Here is a 25,524-nt window from a genome sequence, read left to right as displayed (position 1 = left end):
AGAAAGTAATCACATGGAGACAAGTCAGGCGAATTTGGAAAATGGCGCACACTAACTTGTTTTTTAGTCAAAAGAACAGCGACAGTTCTGTGACATCCCGCGGATATTTCTTTGCGTGACGTTCAGTTTATTAATGTTCTAATCGATGAGACCGCGTCCAACTCTTTCATTCGAGCTGACTCGAGACGAATGAAACGGATGTGACGTGAAACGATCTTCCCGGCTGCTAGCAAAGTATTCAGTATAGAAAAAAAAGTAGTTCAGCGTGGTTATTTTTAAAAGTTAATCGGGCTGGCTCGTTCCACGTTTTCTCTGTCGATGATTTATTTTACGGGTAAATTGAATCGCCGCCATGTACGTCAGTTATAATTTTCACGCCCTCTTCCTCTGTCGCTTTTTCTCTTCTTTCCGAACGATGAGAAAGCTCGTCAGTCTCGGTTTAGCGTCGTGGCCCGATAACGGTGGTTCGATATAGTGACGCTGATAAAACGATCGTGGTATTAATCACGCCGACATTGTTTCGAGCGTTTATCAACTTCGTTAAGGGTTCCCCGATTTCATAATTTTATAAGTCCACGATACCACGTAAAACTTAAATCGAACCACCGACTTTGTACAACGTCGGTTTACAGAACGACGGCGTATTTCCGGGAGAATTTTCTTGCGGGAAAGTTACCGTTCGGGAGGGGTTGATCGTCCAAAAACGAACAAACGCGAAACGATCGCAGCGTAGTAAGAAGTTGAAAAGTTGTCGGCACATTTTTCTCTATTTAACCGGAGAAAATTGCCATAGTCTCGCACCTACTACGCTTCGTCGACCGCCACAAATACTTAATGGAGTGTGAGAACTTTTACCCGCGCTGCGAGCGCGCTATAAAGTCGCCTCTAATTTCTCTCGTCATTATGCCAGCCATCTATTTTCCTTTCCCACGTTACGGTCGAATCCGTGTGTCGATCAAGCCCAATTTCGTGGAAGGATTTTCACCAAAGATAGCAAAGTCCGATCGTTCCGACATGTAACCCGCTATTAAATTTTGATGAATTAGGAAATTAGGGAAAATTGAAAGTAGGCGAAAAATTAAAAAATTGTAGAATTGAAAATATCACGAATTTGAGGAACAGAAAATTTTTGATATAAACGCAGAGGAATAGAGTTCTGTAAAGATACGATATTCCCAGAATAGAGTTGCAATACGGTTGAACGTCGCACACGTGAACGCGAAAGCAACGCTTCCGGCACGATTGCTGGTCTTCCAGCATCGTTATCGCGGAAGGACGAATGCAAATGCGGAGACAGCACGGAGGTGTAGTTTTGAGCTGAACTGCTGAGAATTTTCATACATCTGCATAGGATAAATATTAAAGAAAGAGGAGGGAGGAAAAAAGCAGGCTGTACCGAGTGCCACCTGCCGCCCGGTGTTTTTCCTGCTTTGTATTCCGGAACTTCCTTGATTTCTCCGGGCTACCACGCGCTCGACCGGGATATCGATCCGACATGTCGATGTGCACTTCAAATTTACTCTTCTACGAATTATTTCATTTGGGATTAGGGTTTTGGTGAGTTAGGGATCTGAGGATTTGGAGAGTTGGGTACTTGGGAGATTAGGAAATTGGGAATTAGGGAATTAGGAAGGTGGAGAATTAGGGAATTGGGGAATTAGGAAATTGGGGATTTTAGGGGTTGGGAATTAGAAGGTGGGGGAATTAGAGAGTTGGGGAATTAAGGAATTGGGGAATTAAGGAATTGGGGAATTAGGAAATTGGGGAATTAAGGGGTTGGGGAATTAGAAAGTTGGGGAATTAGGGAATCGGGGAATTAGAAAATTGGGGAATTAGAAGGTGGGGGAATTCGAAAGTTGGGGAATTAGGGAATTGGGGAATTAGGAAATTTGGGAATTAAGGGGTTGGGGAATTCGAAAGTTGGGGAATTAGGGAATTGGGGAATTAGGAAATTGGGGAATTAAGGGGTTGGGGAATTAGAAGGTGGGGGAATTTGAAAGTTGGGGAATTAGGAAGTTGGGGAATTAAGGGGTTAGGGAGTTAGAAGGTTGGGGAATTAGAAAGTTGGGAAATTAGGAAATTGGGGAATTAAGGGGTTAGGGAATTAGAAAATTGGGGAATTGAGGGATTGGGGAATTAAAAAATTGGGGAATTAAGGAACTGGGAAATTAGGAAATTGAGGAAGTTGGGAATTTAGAAATTTCAGAAACAAACAAATTTGCGACTAGTTCCGAAATGCACGAGTAAAATCCGTAACCCCGTATTTTTCCCAAAAGCCCGTATCCTTGGCGAAACAAGTCATTAACATTGATGCATCCTTTCCCGCGATTTCTCTTCCGCGAGCACGTTCCGGCTGGTCTATGAAAACGCGCGAAATTGGATTGTAACGGGAGCACGAGCTGCCAGCAATTCAGTAATAGAGGGTAGCGGCGTCACCGTGGGGTTTCACGGTCGCGTGAGCTCGCGCGGAACAACGAGCACGTTTATTCATTCTTCAATTACTCTAATTGGCCGAGTTTAATATCAAAAGAGGCGGTGGTAGGGGTTGAAAGAAAGAGAATGCGCGCTTGGTAAACGAATGAAGCGGTTCAACTGCAGAGCGAAGAGGAGGAGGAACAAAAGCGGGTGACGTGTATTCGAAAACTTTCTCGACCGGTTAATGAATATTAACTGATACCATTTTAATGTCTAATTAGCGAGATTGAAACGAACTCGGGTAAATAAGTAGCCTGCGTGATATTTTTAAATCCTTTTAGTTTTGCTTCTGTCACCCCTTTTTTTTCTCTCTTTGCGTCCGATGTTTGCGCGCGTTCCGTGTCAAAATTACGGTATTAACGACTGGCCGGTAATGAAATTAGCGAAACTCACGGTGGTCGTGTTTCAAAGCCACAAAAGCTTTTCGACTAATTTTCTTAGTATACAGGGTGTCTCACAAGTAGTGTAAGTCTCAGGGGGACGGGATTCTGAATAAAATTTCCCTTTACAGAAATGGGGTGTGAAGCTTCGTTTTCGAATTATTAAGGAAAAACACAGGACCAATCAGAGCGCGAGATTACACGTGCGCAGACGCGAGAGCGCAGCTTCGAGCCTAGAGGCGGAGCGTGCGTAAGCCTCGCGCTCTGATTGGTCCTGTGTTTTTCCTTAATAATTCGAAAACGAAGCTTCACACCCAATTTTTGCAAAGGGAAATTTTGTTCAGAATGACATCCCCCACCACTCCTTTTAATAACACTAGTAACAGTAACACTAGTTATCAGACACCCTGTATACTTTGTTACGGTCACTGCTGTGTCATTCTAATAATTATTCACTCATTCACCTTGTCAGTCCTAATTTATTAAAGCATCTTATTAAAGCACGACTATGTTCTGTCAAGAAAGTTTAGTTTATAGAAGAAACTTCTTGTTGTAAGCTGTAATTGTATTTTCTCTCAATATAAATCTCTATGAAAGTAAATTAATAATAATGTAAAATAAAGTACACATAAAACAGTTAATTGAAATGGACCGTGTCCCGTTAATTATCAGGTTTCTTTCTCGAGAAACACCATGGAGAAGACAACTCCTTTAACCGTGGTAGAAATGGCGGTACAATTCCCTCCGTGAAAAGAGAAGGTTTCTCAGCTTCGTAAATCAGCTTCGCTTCTAGGCTTCTCCTCTCTGGCTCCTCTTTGTGCCCGTTCTCGCGTAGAAACGATCAAATTAACTTCTCGATCGATTCCTCTTTTCACCTCCCTCCCCTACTTCCGTTTCTTCCAGCCCGTTCGTCTCGACTTCCGTGCATACGTGCCTCTCTCTTTCTTATTCCCTGCTTCTTGTTAAACTCGTGTCTCGTGGCTTCGAGACCCTCCTCCCGTGGTTTCCGATTACCGTTCAAGTGCAATTCATCCCTCGATTGATCGACTGGTTGCACCGTAATCCGTTTCCATTTTCCTCTTTATCCTTCTTCCGCCCTTCCCATCTCGAACGCCAAACGGGGTGACGCTACTTCCAAGGGGTGCAAGGTTAATAACCGTTATGCCATTCTGAACGCGTTCCTTTTTGTACGAACATATACAGGCCTCTTCAAAAGTTTTGCTTCGAAGATACTGCGATTGGGGGTAGTTTTTATCTTACTACTTTTTAAGATACATCTTTGCACTACAAGATCTCAAGTCCAACAAATAAAGGAAAGGACTTATTCTCCAAAGTTCTCCATATATCTCCATCTTTAAAAAAGTTTCTCTTTCATGCACCGTCCAAACTCGTTTAACAGCAATCAACGCCCGCAACAAAAACTTTTACGCCCAAGATATCTGATTCGCAATAAAGAATTTCATTTCCTGGTTACACGCCGTTTTTACTGTCAACCGTGCCCCCTATTCGATATCTTTATACCGAGTTTATATAGCAATCGAAGGAGGATTTTTGCATGGGAAGATCCTATATCTTCCGTGCATCGAGAAGTATTTATTGCACGAAAATATGTGGACGGTCCGAATTTTCAAATTTCTTCGCTCGATCACGTTTCGTTCGTAAAAAAAAAATTGCACCGGGGAGCAGAGTTCTGGTTTCCATGAAATAATCCAGCACCGCCACGGGAAACATATATTTCTGGCCGAGTATTACACAGCTGTGACGCGCGCGTTATGGCCGCAGTTTCGAGCGACACCTTCGCGCGTCAACGATGATGCTATAGGGACAAATGTTGTATAGTTCTGCGGAAATTGCGGGATAGTCCTTCTGTGAAAGTCGCTGGCAATAATTTCGGACAGTGGACAGAGTGATGAAGCATTCATGAACTCGAGGGATGTTTGGCGAATTTTGGGAATGGAAGTTGGAGAAAATGGAAAGGGGAATTTGGAGTTGGGGGAATTTGGAGTTGGGGGAATTTGGAATTTGGGGAATTTAGAATTTGGGGAATTTGGAGTTTGGGGAATTTGGAATTTGGGGAATTTAGAATTCGGGGAATTCGGAATTTGGGAAATTTGGAACTAGGAGAATTTGGAACTTGGGGAATTTGGAATTTGGGGAATTTGAAATTTGGAGAATTTGGAATTTGGAAAATTTGGAATTTGGGGAATTTGGAATTTGGGAAATTTGAAATTTGGAATTTGGAATTTGGAATTTGGAAAATTTAGAACTAGTGGAATTTGGAATTTGGAGAATTTGGAATCTGGAAAATTTGGAAAATTTGGAATTTGGAAAATTTGGAATTTGGAAAATTTGGAATTTGGAAAATTTGGAATTTGGAAAATTTAGAACTAGTGGAATTTGGAACTTGGGGAATTGGGAATTTGGAGAATTTGGAATTTGCGGAATTTGGAATTCGGGAAGTTTGGAATTTGGAAAATTTAGAACTAGTGGAATTTGAAACTTGGGGAATCTGGAATTTGGAGAATTTGGAATTTGGGGAATTTGGAACTTGAGAAATTAATAAATATTTGAAAATTTCTGCCTCCAACAGTTAAAAAATTCCAAAGTACCTAAACTCACTCCATCAAAAAAACCCCAAACTCCAAAATTTCCTAATTAAAATCCCTCAATCACATCTAGCATCCCAAACGTCCACCAAAGTAACATTTCACCCAACTTCCTCAAACTTAATCGCAATCCAGAAAAAATTACGTGACCAATAAAACCGTACGATCATTCGAACTGCAGTTAATTTTCGATCACGTCCTTCCGCGTCATTGAGAATTCGATCAACGAGTTCAGAGCCGTTCGTTTGACCGGTTGACTGTTGGTAACCGGCTCTCGTTTGATCTCCGTTCACCGTGGCCGTTCCCGGGAGACTCGGTTTCATAAATGACCAGCGAAACTTTCCTCGGACGAGTAACTTTTAATTTCGAATTGACGTTCGCTCGAACGACGACCGAGAAGAAGAGAAAGAAGGAGGTTGGCTTAATAACCCGCGGCGTTTGCCGCCAAACTATAACTTTAAAAGCCGGCAAACGAAATTTCCACGGCCGCAAACTCCCGCGTGATTTTCAGCTCTCCTGCTCCTTTCGCAACTTCGTTACGTTCGATCGACTCCGTTTGTCTTCTTATCGTTACTCCCTTTTCAAATTACGCTACATTTCGCGATGTCTTACGACTCGTTTTATCGTTAAAGATAAATGATCCATCGTCGTGTGTTCACTTCGGAAGGAAATGGATTCACGGACCATTTTTCCTGTTAAGCATCGACGTTGGGTTGCAATCGTGAGAGTACAGAAAGAAGGCATATATTTTCATTGCAATCTCCACGCGCCATATTTCCACGCGTCGAATCTCCATGCGCCGTATTTTCACGCGTCGAATTACCACGTATCGAATTACTACGCGTTGAACTACCACGCATCGAATTACCACGCATCGAATTACCATCGCATCGAATTACCACGCATCGAATTACCACGTATCGAATTATCATCGCATCGAATTACCACGCATGGAATTACCACGCATCGAATTACCATCGCATCGAATTACCACGCACCGAATTACCACGTATCGAATTACCATCGCATCGAATTACTACGCGTGGAACTACCATGCATCGAATTACCACGCATGGAATTACCACGCATCGAATTACCATCGCATCAAATTACCACGCATCGAATTACCACGTATCGAATTACCACGCGTTGGACTACCATGCATCGAATTACCACGCATGGAATTACCATCGCATCGAATTACCACGCATCGAATTACCATCGCATCGAATTACCACGCTCATTGAATTACCATCGCATTGAATTACCACGCATCGACTTGTCACGCATCGAATTACCATCGCATCGAATCACCACGCATCGAATTACCACGCGCCGAATTACTAAGCGTTGAACTACCACGCGCCACATTTCCACATGTCGAATTTCCACGCGTCGTACATCCACGCGCCACATATCCCCGCGCCGAATCTCCACGTCCCATAATTCCTCGCGTTCACAATTTTCAACTCGTCAAAAATTCTATATAAATATAGCATGAAAATCTGGCCCTCGCAGCCAAATAAATCTAACACCGTAGGCAAACTGACACATCACAAATATTAATTAATTTCATAAATAGCTAAACTACCTGCAACTACGTAATATCAAACAGACTTAGCAGGTCAACCGTCAGGCATAATATTCGTTAGAAATTCTCAGTTGAGAATCGCAGGCGTACTTCGGGTTCATTTTCTTCCGGTTAACCGTAGCCGGCGCATTTTCCATGCTCATCCGCCAAGGGAAACCCTTGGTCACGTTCGCTTTGGAGGACTCCTTTCCTCGTTATGCACAAAGACAAGAGGAATAGAGCCGTGGCACGGGACTCGCTCATCGAGTCTCTTTGTGTTCGTGCGTTACGACCGGACACATCGTCCTTCTTTTCTTTCACCACCCACGCAACTTCTTCTACTTCGCTTCCTCTCTGCGATTATTCTACCTCCTTCTTAACGACCGATGTTGTTCTTGCCACGTACACGTTAACGAGCCGACGACGCAACAATTGCTGCCGGCCATGTTGGATGTTTACCTGTTCGACAATTTCCCTGGGAATTCAAATGGGTGTCCACTTGGGGAAACAATGCTATTGTGTTATCTTAACAACACTTTTATGACTCGTTTCGTTTACTGCTATCGTAGTTTCTTTAATATCTGGTGTGTTGGCCACTTGCATGTTATCGTTATGCGCTCATGACGTAATCATGACGCACTGGTGACGCATTCATGACTCATTAATGACGCACTCGTGACGCACAATACAATGCGAAATATACAATTCGCAACATAACGAAAATTTTGACGCACTCGTGACGCACTCACGACGCATTCATGACGCACTCGTGACGCACTTATGACACATTCATGACGCACTCGTGACGCACAATACAATGCAAAATATACAATTCGGAACAGAGCGAAACTCGTGACGCACTGTATGCGTCGCATGACATAATTTAGAAACTTGCGAATCTGAAAAGGTGAAAATATGAAGACGTGACTCGTATTATAATACGGAATGTACAATTGTAGGTTAAAGGATTAACCTAGGGACGGCAACTTGAATTAAGATGGCATAAATGTGAAAGATATTTGACACATGTCTCGTTAAAATTGATATACGTTTATCCCGATAAAATTGATACATGTTTATCTTGGTAAAATTGATATATGTTCATCTCAATATAAGTGATATATCGATAGGACTGACATATGATCTTGACAAAATGTGTACCTTAATAAAATCAATAAATCAATATTTTGGAACTTATATCATCTTTCGAAGACATAAATATTTCTTTCTTCTGATATTTAATCTGGCCGCCTGATATTTAATCACCTATATACATGGTGTTGTTATTGAACTTTTCAACAAAAGTATTATGAAAGCCATATTTTAAATGAATTCATTTCCTCCGAGTTAAAAGAATTCTCAGCAATAAAGCACAAATATCTGGTAGTTCAGATTTACCGTGGCAATCAGTGGAAGATGGATGATATTGACTTTTCCTGGAATGAAATGGTAATCGTACGCTATTAATAGTAAGGTCGGAATTCGCGACAGGAATTAAAAGCGCACCGTGAACCTCCGAGAAACACAACAGGTTGAAATATGTATACAAACGAGAGGGTCTCCGTAAAGTTGATTCAAGCTTCGACGGTATGGCATCTGAATTGCAAATGTTTCCCCATGCAGAGCCGCAGTATTTCTTGGCCCCGTCGAAGGGAAATATTTATGACGTCGATGGCATCGTGGCCGCTTTATCATTTCCCTGTCGTCGACAATGCACGCCGGCGCACCACTGATTTCATTTCGCTAATTGAAAACTGACTGATATCGCCTCGATACACGGCCGGATATTATCGTTCGATCCCAAATTAACACACCTTCGATATCCTCCATTTTGTTTACGTACAACTTTCAGCCACGGTTAATGGCGTGTTCGGGTGATCGAGAAGTTCTCGCTTCTTCCGTTATTAACGCGATCTAATTTGCATTCAAATAGCCACGTAAAAGCACAATACTGATCAAAGGAAAGTTTTAATTTGATACGCGCGTATATCCACGTTAATAATTTTAATATTTAACGCACATAATATTAATTTAAATCGTAATTGAAATCGCAATTAATTCTGTGAAAGCCTGCAACGTTTACAAAATATTCAAAAAGCCTTTATTCAATTAAAAACTTGTGCAGCTTCGCAAAATATGATCGACTAATTAATACCGTATTGTAAAACAATGGCTGTTCGAAGCAATCAAAATTTAAATTGCACCCATAATGAAGTAATCTTTTCAATTTCTTCGTTAATTTTCTGCTGATGAGACTTCGTAAAAAATTCGAGTACGCAAATAAAACGCAATAAAAGCGATGCAAAGACGGAAATGCGGCAAAAGGAAGGAAGTTGGCGAGTCGATACCGAAAACTAGCGGCACCTGTACCCTTTTACCCTTCGACGCTTCGTCCTTTCGTACACTCGTGCAAACTGGCCGCGGGCAACTAGCCAGAGGGTATTAAAAGCGGAAACTGCAAGCGGAACCGGACACGGAAGCAGAGAGCCGGAACGGAAGCGACCCGTTTGCCGCCGCTACGACGAAACCGACGTCGCTGACTTCCGGCCGGACGAGCGATCCTGCGGGATTAACACGTTCCTGGACGTTCCATCTCGGAAACACGGGATCCCTTTACGATCTACTCGGAGGATACTCGTCATCGGATGATCGTTAATTGTCAAATTATTATGAACTTTGTGTCAGGTCTTCGTTAGTTTCTATGTGACGCAACATATGCGTCGCTTATTGAAGATTTTACTGAGGAACATTTTATTGAATTTTAGGGGAGAAGTATTTATTCTATAGTCAACGTATTTTATCTTTTGTGCTGTATTTCCACGCGTCGAATCTTCACGTTCAGTATTTCCAGGCGTTGCATTCTCTATACGCCCTAAATCCACGCGCCGTAATTCCACGCGTCGTATTTCCACGCGCCGTATTTCCACGAGTCGAATCTCCACGCCCTCCATTTCCACGCGTTGCATTCTCTACGCGCCCTAAATCCACGCGCCGTATTTTCACGCGCCGTATTTCCACGCGCCGTATTTCCACGCGCCGTATTTCCACGAGTCGAATCTCCACGCCCTCCATTTCCACGCGTTGCATTCTCTACGCGCCCTAAATCCACGCGCCGTATTTCCACGCGCCGTATTTCCACGAGTCGAATCTCCACGCCCCCCATTTCCACGCGTTGCATTCTCTACGCGCCCTAAATCCACGCGCCGTATTTCCACGCGCCCAAACTCCACGCGTCGTATTTCCACGCGCCGTATTTCCACGCGCCGAAACTCCACGCGCCGTATTTCCACGCGCCGGATATCCACGCACCGTATTTCCACGCGTCAAATTTTCACGCTCGCTACTTCCACACGTTGCGTTCTCTACGCGTCCTAAATCCACGCGCCGTAATTTCTTCGCGCCGTATTTCCACGAGTCAAATCTCCACGCCTCCCATTTCCACGCGTTGCATTCTCTACGCGCCCTAAATCCACGCGCCATATATCTACGCGCCCTAATTCCACGCGCCGTATTTCCACGCGTCGAATCTCTACGTTCCCTAATTCCACGCGTTGCATTCTCCACGCACCGTATATCCACGCGTCGTAATTCCACGTGTCGAAACTCCACTCTTCCTATTTCCACGCGTTGCATTCTCTGCGCTTCGAATCTCCACGCGCCGTAATTCCACGTGTCGGAACTCCCCGCGCCCTATTTCCACGCGTTACATTCTCTACGCGTCGAATCTCCATAATATCCACCTCCCAACTATAACTAATCTCCACCAAGAAGATCCCAGGCATCTCACACCCTAACCACCAATAAAACGTCTATTATACATCAATCCCATTTGTCATATTCTACATCCCATATTCCCTAGACATAAACTTGTGAAACAACTATAGTATTTTACAGCTCGTGTTACTACCCACTTACCTCAGCGACCCTCGTAGACCCTTATAGACCTCGTAGACCCTTATAGACTGAATTTGAAATCTTGAAGCAACCGAGATTATTAATTCGTGACCGAGGGAAGAATTCGAACGGTAACAAGATCCAATCGCGATCATTAAAAATGACACGGTTTCGATCCACCGATATATTCGCTTATTCACGCCGGTTAATTTCTATCCACAGGGGCAGAAAATAATCGTTACATGAATAATTCCGCGTTTTACGCGGTACGTTCACGGATGTCAACTTGGCCGACTTCCTGTCGTGGCCGACCAGCGGCTATTCATTAAACATCGCATATCAAGCCGCGGGTCGTTGTACCCGCGAAAACCCGCACGTCCTTAGAGCCGGATAGAGAAGACCGACATCGCTTCTCGTAATTATGCGCATCCATATGCAACCGCGGTAACACGCCTCTATATCGTTGGCCGACGTAAATGCAACTAGGCGTTGTATGCAGAGGCGCGTAAGGGAACACGGTGTTCGCGTGACCCCAACCCCCGACGATGTTCCTTCCATTCGGACGTCAATCGAGACACGCACGCGATAGCCCGTTTCGCTTCGCGGGGCCTACATGTGCCATGTAACGGGATTGAAATCGATCTTTGGCTTCTGGGAAATGTGGGAAGATGGACAGTTATCGTGTATCGATTCTATGGCGCTTGGAACGTTTGATGTGGTTCGGAGTAGCGAATCGCTGGGCGAGTACTTGCGAGAAAGACGATTGGGCCTGTGCGCCATCTAGTGACGATGAGTGTAAGAGACTGCCATAGTTACTTCTGTACACTTACATGTAGGAATATTTGCATATACATCTTTGTATCTTGACACTTACATTCACACAATTATTCTCATATGTGGTATGTGTCATTATGGATGTATAGGGATGTCCCCACCTCCCTAGATATATAGGACGTTACGTAGAATCTCCATACACCATATTTCCACGCGCCAATTATCACGCGTTGCATTCTCCACGCGTCGTACTTCCACGCGACGAAACTCCACGCGTCGAATCTCCACGTTCCCCTATTTCCACGCATTGCATTCTCCACGCACCGTATATCCACGCGCTGTAATTTCACGTGTCGAAACTCCACGCGTTGCATTCTCTACGCGTCGAATCTCCACGCGCCGTAATTCCACGTGTCGAAACTCCACGCGTTGCATTCTCCACGCGTCGAATCTCCACGCGCCGTAATTCCACGTGTCGAAACTCCACGCGCCCTACTTCCACGCGTTGCATTCTCTACGCGTCGAATCTCCACGCGCCGTAATTCCACGTGTCGAAACTCCACGCGTTGTATTCTCTACGCGTCCAATCTCCACGCGCCGTAATTCCACGTGTCGAAACTCCACGCGCCCTATTTCCACGCGTTGCATTTTCTACGCGTCGAATCTCCATGCGCCCTATTTCCACGCGTTGCATTCTCTACGCGTCGAATCCCCACGCGCCGTAATTCCACGCGTCGAAACTCCACCCGCCCTATTTCCACGCGTTGCATTCTCTACGCGTCGAATCTCCACGCGCCGTAATTCCACACGTCGAAACTCCACGCGTTGTATTCTCTACGCGTCGAATCTCCACGCGCCGTAATTCCACGTGTCGAAACTCCACGCGCCCTATTTCCACGCGTTGCATTTTCTACGCGTCGAATCTCCACGCGCCCTATTTCCACGCGTTGCATTCTCTACGCGTCGAATCTCCAAGCGCCGTAATTCCACGCGTCGAAACTCCACGCGCCCTATTTCCACGCGTTGCATTCTCTACGCGTCGTATTTCCACGCGTCGTATCTCCACGCACTGTATTTCTTGGCGCTGAATATCCACGCGTCAAATCTTCACATCCCCTATTTCCAAGCGTCCAATTATCGCTGTGCTGTATTTCTACGCGTCCTACATCCCCGCGCCAAATTTCCCGCGTCCAAAACTACAAAACATAATTAAATACGAAACGAGAATGTTCAACGCATTTTGCGATACAATTCCGACAAATTAGATTTCCCTTCGCAATGCCGAAAATTGCAGTCGATTGAAAATTAATCCAAGCGTACGAACACGTAATTCCGTGGAAAGATTGGTTTTGTAACAGTGCCGTGTCATTTTACGTGGCATGTGTGCAGGTCACCAAGTGCACGCGCGTTACGAACGCGGAGTTACCTCATCAGTCGAATTATTAAACAGCAATCAGAATCTATGATTGGTCTTTGGAACTCGATTAAGGCCGTCGATAAATCGCCGACGAGAGCGATACTCGAGCGGATCGCGGGCAACGAACAAAGCCCCGTGTTTTTCCCCTCTCGTGCGGCAACCAACCGCGGCAACTTGTTGCCCTTTAATCGACAGCGTGCCGCGATAACGACGCAATTACTCGTTGCGTGAGCCTAAATGGAAACCCTGATATTCAATATGTCCGGCGATAACGTTGTTGCATTTCCGGGTTCGTTTCGAGACAGAGATTCGTGGTGTACTGCGTTTTGGGAAAATGGGAGACTCTGACGTGTTTTGGAGGGTTTGTAAATATTTGCAATATTGGGATCGATAATTCGATATTGGGTTATGGTGAGATTCGGAGGATATTAGGATATTGACGAGATATCGATTGAGGGATGAAGAGAGGGATGTAATGGGCTTGTAAAATTTGAAATTAGTAATTTGCTAAATCCCCAGTTCCCTAATTCCCTGAGTCCACAAATCCCCAATTTCCAAATTGCCTAGATCCCTGAATTTTCCAATTCGCTAGATTCCCAAATTCTCAGTTTCCTAAATTCTCAATTTCCCAGCTCCCTAGATCCCCAAATTTTCAACTTCCTAATTCCCTAGATCCTCAAATTCTCAATTCCCCAATTTCGTAGAGCCCAAAATTCTCAATTTCCTAATTCCCTAAACTCCAAAATTCTCAATTCCCCAATTCTCTAGATCCCCAAATTCCCTAGATCCTCTAATTCCACAAATCCCCGAATTTCCCAAATCCTCAAATTCCCTAAATTCCCCAAATCCCCAAATTTCCAAATTCCCCAAGTCCCCAAGTCCCCAAATCCCCAAATTTCCAAATTCCCCAAATCCCCAAATTTCCAAATTCCCCAAATCCTCAAATCCCCAAATCCCCAAATCCCCAAATTCCCCAAATCCCCAAATCCCCAAATCCCCAAATCCTCAAATTCCCCAAATCCCCAAATCCCCAAATCCCCAAATCCCCAAATTCCCCAAATCCCCAAATCCCCAAATCCCCAAATCCCCAAATCCTCAAATTCCCCAAATCCCCAAATTTCCAAATTCCCCAAGTCCCCAAATCCCCAAATTTCCAAATTCCCCAAATCCCCGAATCCCCAAATTTCCAAATTCCCCAAGTCCCCAAATCCCCAAATTTCCAAATTCCCCAAGTCCCCAAATTCCCCAAATCCTCAAATTCCCCAAATCCCCAAATCTTCAAATCCCCAAATCCCCAAATTCCCAAATTCCCAAATTCCTAAATTTCCCAAATCCCCAAATTCCCCAAATCCCCAAATCCCCAAATTCCCCAAATCCCCAAATACCCTAAATCCCCAAATTTCCAATTTCCCAAATTTCTATCGCCATTCGAACTGCACCGTCCATAATCGTTTCGATCGGATTACTCCGAAGCGCAGCGCCGATCGTGGAAATTTGCAATAAAAGTTGAGTCGGGTCGAGATTAGAGCGTTATCCGGCACCGGGAGAATTTTTGTTGGCAGAGCCTCTGGCACCACGCCACACACCGCGTACAACGTGTTCATATTTCTTCGTGCTGGAAGAAAGAAGCTGTTCCTGCTCTATACTCTCCCTCTTAATTCCAGCTAGCTGGAAACACAGACTCCTGGTTATATGTGTTCAACCCTGGCAAGGTTTACTAGCCTCCCCAGGTGTGCACAATGGGCCAGCGTCTCTCAAACTCGCGCCTCGAATAAGCGCGCCGTTTTTTCTTCTTTGCCACAAGCTGTTGCACAGGTGCACCGTTCCATACTACGGTAGACTTCCTTAAACGTTACGTCAGTATCGATTGCAGACTTCTTTTCTGCCAATCATTTTGTTATAACGATGACATGGTACTTGTTAACTGTATGAAGCTTGTTATGTTGTTATAAGTACATGCTGTGTAATTGCCTGGGGGTGTGATTTCAGCGTTTCTTTGATTTCATGTAGAATATGGGGGAGGATGGTAGAGATGACTTTGTTGTGAAGGTATTGGATTTATATAATCTACAAAATTTGTATTACTAGAATCCATAGGTGCTTACATCCTTAAATTTGTCAAACAGTTAAATCCTTGTATCTCTAAATCCCTACTTACATTTTTTTATTAATAGATTCCTATATTTCTATATGTCTACTCTTGTACCTCTTATGTCTACATTCTTGCACCTCATACGTCTACCCTGCACTCCATATGTCTACACCCTGCACTTCACATGTCTGCACCCTTATACCTCACATGTCTACACTCTACACCCTTCACACTCTACAATGTTTTCACATCCCCACATCCTGCACTCACGTAACCAAGAAAGAAAATAATATGCATTTAAAGAGACAGTCTCGCGTTAGTCTACATATCTTGAGTCATCATCGGACTCGTGTTTCTTGCTCCTCTCCCGAGAAGTACCCTCAAAGTCAAGAAGCTATTATCGTCTTGCTTTTGTGCGCTTCTGAAGCGAAGTAACTTGAGAAACCCTGCACCGACTCGAGCAGGTAAACGTATATACATACGTATATATGTATACCTTAGACAGGCAGATAGTTACCAAACCGCCTATCAGTCGAGGACCCACAGGTTGGCGTGACTAGGCGCCTTTCTACGACGTTTCCGTGAGAATACACGGAGAGTTTGCTGTGTTGCTCGGGCGCGCAGTCGTGAGTGATTCGTTCTTGCATTGGCGTAATTAGAGGATTCGGTTATATATTGCGAGGTGTTTAGGTGGCGATAAAATGCGTCGGAAATGTAATGAGGATAGAACGCGTGGAAATTTAGACGTGGGAAATCTATTGGGTGGGAAATTAGGGGTGCGGCGATATAACGCGAGGGAAATCTATGGCGTGGTAATGTAAGGAATAGAATATCTATTGCGTGGTGATGCAATGTATGGAGATTAACGCGTGGAGATCCAAGCGTGGAAAGTCCATCACGTGAGAAATTAAGCATGTGGCAATATAACGCGAGAAAAATCCATCGCGTGGTAATATAATAATTCCAAAGTCTATCGTGTAGTGACATAATGTGTGGAATCAATGCGTGGAGTTCTACGCGTAGAAAATCCATCGCATGAGAAATTAGACGAGCGGCGATATAACGCGAGTGAAATCCATCACGTGGTAATAGACCTACTCGAAAATCTAAGGTGTAGCGATATAATGCGTGGAGATCCATGCGTAGAAAATCCATCGCGTGAGAAATTAGACGAGCGGCGATATAACGCGAGTGAAATCCATCACGTGGTAATATAACAATTCCAAAATCTATCGTGTAGTGATACAACGCGTGGAAATCAACGCGTGGAGTTCTACGCATAGAAAATCCATCGCGTGGAAAATTAGACGAGCGGCGATATAACGCGAGTGAAATCCACCACGTGGTGATAGACCTACTTGAAAATCTAATGCGTAGCGATATAACGCGTGGAGTTCCATGCGTAGAAAATCCATCGCGTGAGAAATTAGGCAAACGGCGATATAACGCGAGTGAAATCCATCACGTGGTAATAGACCTACTTGAAAATCTAATGCTTAGCAATACTACGCGCGGAGATCCATGCGTAGAAAATCCATCGCGTGCGAGATTATGCGAACGGCGATATAACGCGAGGAAAATCCACCGCCTTAATGTATATCGAATAAAAAATTCATTGCGTACTGATAAAAAATCCACCAATTGCGGAAGTCTACTAACTGAAAAATTACACGGTAACCTAAAATGGCAATATAACGAAAGTACGACTAATGACCAAATATCAGACAGAAAGATAACCTGCGTCAATAGAAATGTTGATGTGTACTTTATCGAACCCCACATTAAAATCTCAGTTACGCCAATGGCCACCAGCCCTCTCGCCATTACACCGACTATTTATAGGGGATGAATGTCCCGGTGAAATATAAATAGAGTAAATTACCCGTGTTCGATGGTCGGATCGGTCTCCTTGTGGCATCGATCAAAACGATGTGTCTCGCAAAACCGATATACGCAACGTGGACCAGAGATTCTCTGTAAAATTGAATAGTGGCCTTTGTTTCCGGTCGGCTGCCCGGTTCATTTTCGATAACGATGAATACGATTGCTCGCGTAAACTCGTTTAATCAGCTCGCAGCCGTTCGCTGACTGGCTGTCTGCTACTTCATTAATACACAAAACACCGGCAATTACGAGCGATCGGTGGATTATTAATTATACGGTGTATCGGGCTCGCGAAAATAATGGCCGACCGAATTTCGTTGATCTCGTTGATGAATCTTTACCGGATGAAACGTTGTCGAAAATTAATTCGACCCGATGATATATCAATGCGATTTTTCTAATTAAACGCCCCCGGGGGAGAAAGGTGCGTAAATCGTCGACGGATGATTCGTTACGTGATCTTGAAAAATCCATCAACCGAGACGAACAAATGGGAAATCGCGTTTTCGACGGCCATGAATCAAGGGAAACGATGTCGCTCCGATCTCCGGGCAGCTACGAAGATTGATAGACTTTGCCAGAGTAAACAATTAGAAGAGTAAACTCCATACTGCTCTTTTCTTGTACCTTTTGTTTGACGAAGAAGACGATTGCGAGAAATTTTTTGTACGATGGGAAAGAGGGTCGATCGAACCGTTTGGAAAGGGGAACTGTCTAGGATGTTAAGGATATAACGGTATTTTATTATCACGCACTACAACTTCACGCTCCGTAATTCCACGAGACGAGTCTCCACGCGTCGTATTTCCACGCGTCGAATCTCCACGCGCCATACTTCCACGCGCGTCAAATCTCCACGCGTCGAATCTTTACGTCCGTTAATTCCACGCGCCGTATTTCCACGCGTTGAATTTCTACGCGCCGTTCTTCCACGCATCGAATTACCACGCGTCAAATCACCAAGCGTAGAATTCACTGCGCGTCGAATTACCACGCGTCGAACTACCACGCGTCGAATTACCACGCCCCGAATTACCACGCGTCGAATTACCACGCGCTGAATTACCACGCGTCGAATTACCACGCGTCAAATTACCAAGCGTAGAATTCACCACGCGTAGGATTCACCACGCGTCGAATTACCACGCGTCAAATTACCAAGCGCAGAATTCACTACGCGTCGAATTACCACGCGTCGAACTACCACGCGTCGAATTACCACGCGCTGAATTACCACGCGTCGAATTACCACTTGTCAAATTACCAAGCGTAGAATTCACCACGCGTCGAATTACCACGCGTCGAATCTCCACGCATCGAATCTCCACGCGCCATGTTTGCCCGCGTCGAATCTCCACGCGCCATATATCCCCGCGTCAAATCTCCCCGCCCCATATTTCCCCGCGTCAAATCTCCCCGCGCTGCATTCTCTCCACGTCCCATTTCTCCACACCGTACTTCCTCGCATGATATCTCCACATACCATATTTGGGGAACGTTCAAAAGGTACGAAGGCAGCTTTAAATCCGAAATCCTTCAACAAATTCACCAACGTTGCGGTCGATTCGAAGGGCCATTAAAATTCCCTTCTCGTGACAGAATCAAGCCGTTCCATGAATGTAATTCATCCTACAGCTCAAATAGCTTCGAAATCTATCGGCTTTAAATATCAACGTTTCCTGTTCGCTTACCACTGCTCGAGAAAACGGTCCGTGACTCGGTTACCTCGCTATTCTCTGCTAAATCCTGCTCTTCACCTTTCTGAAGGAGGATTCCAATTTTTTGTAACTCCGCCATTCAAAGTTCGAATGAAAGGTTGTAAAAAAACAGTAAGTTTCGGGTTGTAAGTCTGCGAACTGTATTAAACTCTCTTTGCGTTGCACTGGAAATGTGCTGCGCGAGTTTTAGGGTTTTAGAAAGTTTAAAATTCAGACTTATTAAACTGTGGAAATTGATGTTGTGAAAAAAGTGATGAACTGAAAATTTACAGATTTGTGAATTAAGAATTTTCAGAAATTCAATGTTTTGGATATTTAAAAATTTAGATGAATGACCTATTCTGTGTCCTACAATAATTGTCTTATTTATACAGTAAACGCTGAGAAATCAGAAATAAGTATACCGTCCCCCTACATTCGTTAACCAAGAGAAGCCTACGTTGCACTCGAATCTCACCGCACAAACACGCGAGCCAAACGCAAACTCGCCAACAATTTAATTACTCGCGCCAACTCACAAAACAGTCTATTTACCCGCGGCTTCCGAAAAACCGCTTAAGCCGCTGATTTACAGCGCGATCTGAAACACGTCCAAGAACGCTGCGCTTGTTAAGTGGCTACAGCGAAAAGCCATCGAAGATCGATCGAGTGCAATGCAAACACTTTCAGCGTATTGTTCTCCGGAAACTTTATTTTCACTGTGCAAGATGGCAGAGATCAAACACGTCTGTCAAAATTGGCGAATGTTTTGTGAGCTTTTATATCTTCGGAAAATTGTGGATTGAATTTGAATCTAAGTGGTTACTTGGTCTTTTACTGCTGCTATGGTAAACCACGCGTTGAATTATCGGGCGTAGAACTAGCACGCGTTGGACTACCACGCATCGAATTACCACGTATCGAATTACCATCGCATCGAATTACCACGCATTCAATTACCACGTATCGAATTACCATCGCATCGAATTACCGTCGCATTGAATTACCATCGCATCGAATTACCACGCATCGAATTACCACGCATCGAATTACCATCGCATCGAATTACCACGCATCGAATTACCACGTATCGAATTGCCATCGCATCGAATTACCACGCGTCGAATTACCATCGCATCGAATTACCACGCGTCGAATTACCACGCATCGAATTACCATCGCATCGAATTACCACGCGTCGAATTACCATCGCATCGAATTACCACGTATCGAATTACCATCGCATCAAATTACCACGTATCGAATTACCACGCGTCAAATTACCACGTATCCAATTACCATCGCATCGAATTACCACGCGTCGAATTTCCACGCGTCGAATTACCATCGCATCAAATTATCACGTATCGAATTACCATCGCATCAAATTACCACGTATCGAATTACCATCGCATCGAATTACCACGCGTCGAATTACCACGCATCGAATTACCATCGCATCGAATTACCATGCTCCGAACTACCACGTGTTGAACCACCACGCATCGAATTACTACGCATTGAACTACCACGCGTCGAATTAGTAAGCGTTGAACTACAACATGCCGTATCTCCACGCGCTGTACTTCCATGCGTCGAATCTCCACGCGCCGTATTTCCTTGCATCGAATCTCAACGCACTGTATTCAACATCCTAAACTCTCTTAAATCTATGTCTACACCTAAACATTTTTTTCCTTCTTTACTCCAACGTTATGACAGTAATTACGGCGAATTACGCGTTGGCAAGGACATTTGTAACGCAATTAGCAGCTCGCGTTCGGCGCCGAGGGACACGGCCCTGACCCTCTCCTTCTTTCTGCTTTTATTGTTCTTCCACCTTTCGCTTGTGTTTCTGCTTCTTCTCCGCGGCCGGGCAAATTGAATTAAATTGTTTTTCTTCGAAACTTCGTACTATGAACTCCCTTATGAACTGCAATTTTATTATGTACTTTATATTCGATATTTTCGTGTCGACTGTCGATGTCAGACGCTGCTTCTTCGATTGTCGTCTTCGAACTTTGGCTACCGTTTGATCTTCTTGATAGAAATCTTAAAATACTGAAGCTGACAATATTCTTCTTTATTTTGTTCAATAATAGTTGATTTATTAAATTGTCCATTAACAAGCATAATCACAGTCTTTGATAACACAAGTTGCTAAACATATGTGTTAAACACATATATCAATATATACTCACACGTCTTATATCATATGTGACATCATATGTGATAGAAGTATGTGAAGTCATACTCTCTTCTTCAACTCCATTCCACTTGACAAAATTGCACATTACACGGTCACAAAATGTGAATAGCATCCAACTACATCCATACATGTATCACTCATGTACACACATGTGTCTAACATATCCACATGTGATCCACAAGATGTTCTCGCCCAAAGGCGTGCGCTCACCATAAGTCAGACAGAAGGATAACGAGAATGGATGAAGGTTGTCCTGCAGCAGGATCTAATCCTCGATAAAATGCTGGCCGTCGTACAGTTTATATTTTTCAATCCTTTTTATCCGAGTTTCAGTTAGAGCGCAACGAAGCGTGGAACCGCGCCGCGCCATTAGTTCGCCTGCTCGTACAATCAGAGATAAATACTTGACGTCGGGGTGCTGTCAGAAATTTAGGACACGATTTAAGCAGCCGTCTCGTCGTTTTTGCGAAACGTGCCCCCGTCGCGACGATATCTGCGGCACGTATTGTCCTGATTTTTAGCGGAATTGTTCGTCTCTGGGGCGACGCGTCTGACCTGTGACGCGTTTCGACTACTGGCGCGAACGGGCGGACAGGGAAATTGGCTGGGGAATTGGGAATTTAGGATTTTGAAGATTTGGGAGTTTACTAGGGACTTTAGGATTTTATGGGAACCTAGGGAATTAGGGAACTAGGCAATCAGGGAACTAGAAAATTAGGAAATTATAAAACAAAATAACTCGAAATTTGGAAAATCTGAAATTTTTCATAACAGCTACTCAACCCTAAAATTCTCAAATCTAAAAATCCGTCAATATGAGATCTCGTCGGTGTGAAACTTGATGTGAGTTTGTTTGAATATACTATCACGTATTCCAAATTTTATTTATCTCAGTACATCATCATCTCATTCAACATTTCCTTCACCTCCCCAAATAATAAACCCATGCTCGAATTTCCAAACGTAACCCAGTACCCGTATAACTAAAGATTTTCAGTGCAATCAGAGCTCGAAACTGTGCCAATTGTCGCAAGAAGTTCCCCGTGGAGGCTTATTAATTTCTTGCACCAATGAAGTGGTAACTGATTTCCTTTCATTCCGAGCGTCTCCGTCGACGCTCTCTTTCGCGACGATAATCGAGTTTCCGCGATATGGCTGCTGATTAGAGAGACGTCGCGCGACGGATCAGGCTCCTATCTACGTATCGTAGAAACTTGATTAATAGATGCGGATTAATAGACACGTGTCGCGTCTACCGTTGATCTACAGCGACGATACGGGAAACTTAATTAATGGCCGTCAGCCGTGGCGGTTTGCGTTTCCCCGTGACCGATGCCTCGAATTCATTAGTAATGACAGCGGACTAGTTGAAAAACTTTTTACGAAACGGGGGGTTGTTGGTTAAAAAGCTGGACCGTGGCTCGAAACTCCGGAACGATAAAACTTTCTCGTGGAACGAGATAGTCGGGCACAACTGGACGTTAATTTTATTTTACAGGGTATAACGATACTGCGGAACGTTCGAAAAACCAGCTTCGACGTAACAGCGGTGTAGTGCGCTGTGGCTAAATTTATGCTATTCAACTTGTAGGACATTTCCGCGTCGTAATTCTACGCGTTGTACTCTCTAGTCTCCCTATTTCCACGCCTTATAATTCCACGAGATGTAATCTATACGCCCCCTATTTTCACGCGCTGTAATTCCATGCGTTATTTCCCTACGCCCCGTATTTCGACGCGTCGAATCTCCATGCGTTGTAATTCCACGCGTTGTACTCTCTACTCTTCCTATTTCCACGCATCGAATCTCCATGCGTTGTAATTCCACGCGTTGTACTCTCTACTCTCCCTATTTCCACGCCTTATAATTCCATGCGTTGTATTCTCTACGCTCCCTATTTCTACGCGTTGGTTTCCCTACGCCCCGTATTTCCACGCTTCGAGTCTCCACGCGCTGTAACTCCACGCGTTATATTTCCTACGCCCCATATTTCCACGCGTCGAATCTCCTTACGTTGTAATTCCACGCGTTGTAGTCTCTACGCTCCCTATTTCCACGCCTTATAATTCCACGCGTTGTAGTCTCTACGCCCCCTACTTCCACGCATTGTAGTTCCAGCGCGTTATTTTCCCTACGCTCCGTATTTCCACTCGTCGAGTCTCCACGCGCTGTAACTCCACGCGTCATAATTCCACACGTTGTACTCTCTATTCTCCCTATTTCCACGCCTTATAATTCCACGCGTTGTAGTCTCTACGCCCCCTACTTCCACGCATTGTAGTTCCAACGCGTTATTTTCCCTGCGCCCCGTATTTCCACTCGTCGAGTTTCCACGCGCTGTAACTCCACGCGTCATAATTTCACGCGTTGTGTTCTCTACTCACCCTATTTCCACGCCTTATAATTCCACGCGTTGTAGTCTTTACGCCCCCTACTTCCACGCATTGTAATTCCAGCGCGTTATTTTCCCTACGCCCCGTATTTCCACGCGTCGAGTCTCCACGTGCTGTAACTCCACACGCGTTGTACTCTCTACTCTCTCTATTTCCACGCGTCGAGTATCCACGTGCTGTAACTCCACACGCGTTGTACTCTCTACTCTCCCTATTTCCACGCGTCGAGTCTCCACGTGCTGTAACTCCACACGCGCTGTACAATTATTCTCTCTATTTCCACGCGTCGAGTCTCCACGTGCTGTAACTCCACACGCGTTGTACTCTACTCTCTATATTTCCACGCCTTATAATTTCACGCGTTGTAATCTCTACGCCCCATATTTCCACGCGTCGTAATTTCATTGCGAATATGGTAGTCAATGCAGCGGGAACATGTTCGCGTCATATTCCAAAAATGATCGATCCAGTCGAGGTGCAGCGAGTTGCAATAAGTCGAACGAGCTCGTCGCATTCTTCGACTTTCCGAATCGGAGCGACGTTGAAGGAGGCGAAGATATATGCGGAGAATCGCAATTTTATCGCGGCTCCCGGAATAATTCGTTCGCAGAGCGACGGACGATTCGTCTCTGGTTGAAATCAAACGGCTCTGCCGATTCTTCGAGCCCTGCTATAAATTCACCTCCACGATTTTCTAATATCGCTTTTATTGACGTTCCCCAGTCTCATCCTTGCCGAAATTTTACCGTTTGATGCGCGTTTGCAGATACGCGAGTGTATTATACGTTTATGGTTAACCCTGGTATTTGTGCGAGAAATGTACTTTGGGTGACGAAGAGAAATGTCGGAGGAACGGTGTTACCGTCGCGCGATTTCTCACTTGTTTCCAGGGATATTAGTTTCAGCCGTCGGTGCCTTCTTAAGCCTTCGATACCCGCAATATTACTTTAAGATAAATGACGCAGCTCGATTTACTATTCTACTAGAGTCTAGAGTTATTCAACTTAACGAATGGGTTCGAAGGGTTGCTGATACCTAGATATAGTTTCAAATTTTTAAACATTCTGATGATAAATTATTGTTAGTAACATGTACCTAGGTGTTAATTTGAATAAATAATATTTTCGTGCTGGCCCTTCTGATTGCAATTATTGAGGTAAAGCGTAAGATGGAGTAAGAAGAGTAGGTACAAGATGGGACTCAAGGAATGCGCATGCGCAGAGCGTGCAAATATGGCGGCCGAAAGGAATAGCTCACCTGCGCATTTACAATTAATTTATTTCTAACATATTGTCATTTTTATGTAACACGTTCAGTTGTATTTTCTTGTGATACTTGATCATTATTTTATAAGATATTTTTAATAATTATTTCTGTAGTATAAAGGAATATACCTCAATATTTTGTAGAATAATCATTTTTATTCCTTTCTTTTTCAACTTATCCCTCTTGTAAAATTTACGTGAGCACTTCTAAAGCCAATATAAATTATATAAAAAAATTTACGACAAATAGATTTCTTGACGTGAAGCTTGATTCACTCGATTTGAATTTCCCGCTCTATCTATCCTATCTATGATACCACCCATTAATCTACCAAATCACCCATGAACGATCTACCAAATCATTACTACTCAAACATGAAATTAACACTAAACAAAGGAGCAGTCTTAAAAACAAGAAGTCACCAAAATCGAAAGCTAAAAGGCCGTAGACAGAAGTCGAGTTTGAGTACAGTGCTATATCCCCATCCACGGAAACGCGGTGAAACCGTCCCCCGGCGAATAAAGAGTAAAAGCACGGACGAATTACGGTGGTGCAGATTCAGGATCACCTGGAATAGCTAGCGTCGACCTGACGTACGAAAATTTATGATTCCCTTGGCCTGACTTCTCCGAGGAGAAGCTGCAGCTAGAGCCCGGCGATAATGGAGTTTCCTCGCTGGCTGAGACAGAGACGTCTTGGCGTCCAGATGAGATCACGCTCGATGGAGCTGCTGGGAAGGAGAAAGATTCGATTTGCCCAATCCGAAGCCAGCTGGCCAACTGACTCGAAATTCCCTGGCATCAGCTCGGAGGGAATTTACCGGGGAATCATTCTCGACGAATCAATGGAATTCTTTCTTTCAACGT

The 25,524-nt window shown here is 44.2% G+C and overlaps 1 protein-coding gene across 1 annotated transcript in view; it reads right to left on the bottom strand.

Annotated features, from left to right (window-relative positions):
• Octalpha2R (alpha2-adrenergic-like octopamine receptor) overlaps positions 1-25,524 on the bottom strand; it is a 153,277-nt gene that overhangs the window by 59,006 nt on the left and 68,747 nt on the right. The gene's annotated exons all lie outside the window — the stretch shown is intronic.

Source organism: Megachile rotundata, chromosome 13 (assembly GCF_050947335.1).
Source record: "Megachile rotundata isolate GNS110a chromosome 13, iyMegRotu1, whole genome shotgun sequence".
NCBI lineage: Eukaryota > Metazoa > Arthropoda > Insecta > Hymenoptera > Megachilidae > Megachile > Megachile rotundata.
Note: the sequence above shows the minus strand (reverse complement) of the source record. Positions and strands in the feature narration are given on the sequence as shown.